The sequence below is a fragment of the Alosa pseudoharengus genome, unplaced genomic scaffold (assembly GCF_046254945.1).
Source record: "Alosa pseudoharengus isolate Yale_2024_CS ecotype anadromous, Long Island Sound unplaced genomic scaffold, YU_APseudo_1.1 YU_APseudo_1.1_scf_1, whole genome shotgun sequence".
NCBI classification, from domain to species: Eukaryota; Metazoa; Chordata; class Actinopteri; order Clupeiformes; family Clupeidae; genus Alosa; species Alosa pseudoharengus.
Genome location: NW_027468564.1, coordinates 18,410,596 through 18,415,595, shown reverse-complemented (window position 1 = coordinate 18,415,595; position 5,000 = coordinate 18,410,596). Strand labels below are relative to the sequence as shown.

The window sequence follows — 5,000 nt, the reverse complement described above, 5'->3', positions numbered from 1 at the left end:
CATAATCATCCTCAACATCCTCACATCCTCACATCTTGCGCATCCTCACATTCTGCACATCCTCACATCCTGTGGTTCACTGCAACGGGTAGTTACATCAGTACAGCGGATCATTGGCGCATGAACTCGCCACATTGAAAGTTTACTGTTCCACACTGAGTAACATCTCATATTAATAGTTTGAATTTCCCCTTGGGCATCAATAAAGTATCTATCTATCTTTTAGCACTATTTTGTAATTGTGCCACACTGACAAATTGCTGCTACTCTACTATTCAATGATTATTTTACCACACCAATGGTGTTCGATGAAATATACATCATGCACTCCGCGTGAAGACAGCAGTTGCAGGAATATGCTATCATCTTGAGCAATATCGTTATTTTTGCACTTAAACTTAACATTCCAGAATCACATCCAAAACTTTTCCACGTTGAGTGACTACCATTGTTTTTCCACTTAAAAATGAGTTTCTTTAAATGATACTGATAATTGTAACTAGATACTTGTTTGAGTTTATTATATTTATTGACTGGGGCTTGAGTCCTTCTTTTTATTTGCTTTCCTATGTATCAGTGTACAATGCACAATAAAGCATATTTAAAGAAGTCTCACTGATTTCTTTAAGTTGTGTTCTATGTTCTGACCACTGACTGACTGCACCCTGTTTATGACCAACAAGGTTAAGGTTAAATTAACCTCAGGTAAGTTTTTTCATCCCATGTAATATAATGTGTTGGTGTTATGAAATATTGGTGTCACCCCTACAAAGGCCTGACTGATTGGCGGCACCTGTAAGCATGGACCCTATTACTGTAAGTACAGCTACAGTCAGTAAGTGTCTGCTCCAAGATTCGGCATGCCGTGTTTGACGGATCTGGATAGGGCTCTTGCGATGGCAACTTCAAGCTGGTGTTTCACAAAACCAAGTTTCGGCATTATTTGGAGTGAGCCCTAGTACCATCTCCAAACTGAAGGCCAAATCTGTCTTCTACAGTTTTTCAGTCAAGGTTTGCAGGACAATATGGCTGACAGCTCTCTGCCCAGACAATCCGGAACAGACTGCACACAGCCAATCTCCGGTCTCATAGGGCAGCCAGGAGTCTTGCCATGACTGCCCTTCACCGTCAGGCCCATTTGCACTGGTGTCGGCAACACGTGCACTGGAACCTGAACATGTGGAGGAATGTTATGTTCAGTGATGTTTTCAGATTCTGGACTCATGGGATGGGATGCCGTCCCCCAGCAGTGTGTGAACAGGCTGGTGATTAGCTTGAGGAGAAGGTGCCAGGCTGTTGTGGCTGTGTGGTTTTTCCACATGCTACTGAGGCTTCTGTTTGTGAAATGAATTGTTAAATTGCCAATATGTCTTGTTTCTTCAAACGTCAATCATCCAATACACCAAATACCAAACGAGTCAATGGCAGAATACGCGGTTTGGCATTGGCAGAGAAGATTAGGCAAACATTTCATGGGTGCAACCTACATACTCAGCTCTGCTGCTCATCCCACAAGTGCATGTTCCTTACAAATGGGGCCTTTGAAAGGGAACTAAACAGGCTTTCCAACGGTATAAGATGTATTGCCAAAAAGAATGGTTGCCACAGAGAAATGATCTACCAAACACAAATGTCCTTACTTTTTGTGCTAAGTTTTATTTGTAGTTCTCTACAACCTCTTCCTCTTCAACTAAGATTGAGATGGCATCCAACTCAAGCCTGGCCTTCCTAACGTCCACCATGCATCATTTCCCATTTATTAATCTGGCAGACACTTTTATCCAAAACAACATTTAAGCTACAGAGCTACATCAATAGAATAACATTTAAGCATTGCAGAGGAGACCTTAACTAGGAATTACCACTGCATCTGTCAGTACTCGTACTAGAGGATAAGAGTGTCTACATTTTAAGGACTAGTCGAAGTATAGTAGGAGGAGACGTGGTAGAAGTGGAGGGAAGAGTATGGTAAGTGCATAGCCACATACAAGACAAGGTGGTTGCTCCTGCACCATGTCACAAAGCGGTCCACCAGTTGCCTGTACTCCTCACCATCACTGACACACCCCACAATTGCAGAATCATCTGAGAACCTCTGTAGGTGACATGACTCAGAGTTGTACTAGAAGTCTGAGGTGTACAGTGTGAAGAAGAAAGGAGACAGCATACTCCCCTGTAGTGTTCCTACGCCACTGACCACTTGACCAGACACACCCTTTCAGTTGCACAACCTATGTACTCAAAACTACATGAGGTTGTGGAGGTGTCTACCTGAATCTTCTCATGTAGCAGCATAGGCTGTATGGTGTTAAAACCACTTGAGAAATCAATGAACATGATCCTCACAGTGCTACTAGTCCTGCCCAGGTGAGAGTGTGTTCTGTGGAGCAGGTAGATTATGGCATCCTCAACACCCACCTCTGGGCAGTATGTGAACTGTAATGGATCCAAGTAGCTGGTCATGATGATCTCAAGAGGGCCAAGACCAATCTGTGCAATGTTAAGACAACCGGTTTATAGTATTGAGGGCAGATGGGGAAAGTATTTCTCGGGACAAGAACAAGGCAAGATGTCCTCTACAGCATAGCTACCCTCCCCTGGCTAAGGTTACAAAGGTGCTGTAGAATACTGCAGAGCTTCACCTGGCTCCTGGATACAAACAGGTGGAAGGGACATAATGCAGGCTCAGCATTTCCTGACTAGGGATTGTCCATGATGGAAGGGGGCAGTGATCTATAGCCACAACCACAGAGGTGGCTTGCAACACATGAAATATGTCATATGATATCTACCCCCCATATGAGTTTGTTATCATCCCCTGTATCAAAATAACTTGCCACACACCAACATTTCATAAAAAAACCTTGTGTGACTCATCAAGGCCTGTTTGGCCAATATGGGTGTCTGAGTGGTAGTTTCTAAGGATGTCTGGTGCATCACACTTGCCACAGCAGGTGGTGTCAATGAAATTATTTGCCACAGGTGAGCCCAGCAGTGAAATTGCTTTATTTCAGCACAACATACATTTATGTATCAAGGTCAATTAAAAGGTGTGATTTCTTTAACCAGGGGATTCTTTCATACAGATAAAACACAGCAAAGGTGTTCAGCTTCCCTAATACATTCAGCACTACACAAAACGAACACATGGTAGCGTGAGCAAAGGTACCAAAAAAACAAAAAGATACACAGGAACAGGCGTGCTCAAAATAAAAGACATCTTTGGGTGTGAGTTCAAAGAAAGACATGAAAACATTTTTTTTAAAGCCATGTCTACAAACGGACACGTTTTGGCTCTAGGCCATCATCAGCGTATCGGCCTCAGCATGGCCTAGGGCCCATACGCGTCTGTTGTAGACATGCTCCATTAAATATTTTTGCAAGAGCTAATGCATACGAGTGTGGTTTTCAACTTTAACCAAATAATTTCACATGGCATAACAAATTATTGCAAGTATTGCATATTAATCTAGCTTTGCATTGGATGGATACACAAGACAATGACACCATACCGTATGTCCAATATTAGTGGATGGAGTCCTTCCTCTCTTTGTGTCCCTTAAGATAAGTATGTATTGATCAGTGTGTGTCTTCCTTGGAATAATCCATAATCTATAGTGTTATTTACAAAAAAACAGGTTATCATGACAAAAATGTAGATCCACTGGCCAGCAGCACCTGTTGACCGCTGGTTGATTTGGGCAGAAACCTCTATGGTTGGCGGACCCTAAGGCAAACCCAAGCCATTGCCAGTGTAGTGGTCCCCCTCTGGCCAGACGGACAATCTGAAAACCCATCTGATCAGCAGAAAAGATCAATCCATCTGGTGTCAGTTAGAATGATGCATTGTTGAGCTGTCCGATCACAGGAACACAAGACCCATCTTGTCACAGAAGCAATGGGCAAACCAGTCTTGCAATGTAGAAGACTCTGTGACTATCATGTGGTGTGGCTAGCCAGTGGTCCACTATGTCTTCCTGCTTTGTTGTTGAGCCAACAGCTGACAACCTGGAAATTAAGATATAAAACAGAGATAAAACATTTAAAAGTACCAAGAGAGACTACAATTTATTGACATGTTTGAATGAAGCTGAATACCATGGTTACTGATTATATAATATTATGTGGAGATAATCAGGGTGCACTGCGGGAGGTGTGTATTGTTTGGTCTTTGGCTAAAAAACATGAAGTATGACCTATGTCCCACCTTTCTCCACCGTTCTCCTTTGTAGTACAGTATACAGTATGTACTGTAACCAGCCAATCAACAACCTAGCTCATAGCATAATAATGCATGCCTCATGTTGTGCATGGGCTCTGTAAAGGCCCTACTTCACAGAACGCATTCTGCCAACAAAATGATTGCCCTATCAAAGAACCTAAACTACACTACATACTCAAGCTACAAGACATGCTCATGTACACTATGTAATGTTAATGCTGGGCTGGACTGTAACTCACCTGTGGTGTGCTGGACACTAACTCACCTATTCTGGGGTGGATTCTAACTCACCTATGGTGTGGTTGACCCTATACTCATCTATGGTGGAGTGGAGTCTAACTATTCTATGCTGGGGTGAATTCTGTAATCACCTATGTTTGGGTTGACCATGTAACTTCTTCCAGGCCTCTGCATAGTACTCAGTAGCGTCTCTGCACAAGTGTTCACTTCCAGAGATGTAGCTCAAGTACTCCAGTACTTTACAGCAAGACTGGAGGAGGGATAAAACACACACAAAACCACATCACCAACCAAGCTGCCTTCCTAGGGTTTAAATTAAGAGAAAGAGAACTGTGATGTAGGCCTACAAAAACAAGTACTCCAGCACTGTAATGCAGATCTGAGAGAGGGATAACAACACACACACAGAGATACACACACACACACACACACACACAGCTAGATAGATACACACACACTCACACACACAGATAGTCACACACACACACACACACACACACACACAGAAATAGATAGATACACACACTCACACACACAC

General features: G+C 42.9%; 1 long non-coding RNA gene across 1 annotated transcript in view; it reads right to left on the bottom strand.

Annotated features, from left to right (window-relative positions):
- Positions 1-3,302: 3,302 nt before the first annotated feature.
- LOC143124085 (uncharacterized) overlaps positions 3,303-5,000 on the bottom strand; it is a 3,392-nt gene continuing 1,694 nt past the window's right edge. Inside the window, exons 2-3 of the long non-coding RNA XR_012986990.1 lie at positions 4,594-4,712; positions 3,303-4,008 (exon numbers count right to left, since the gene is read on the bottom strand). This is a non-coding gene — a long non-coding RNA (uncharacterized LOC143124085). The remainder of the gene's footprint in view (positions 4,009-4,593; positions 4,713-5,000) is intronic.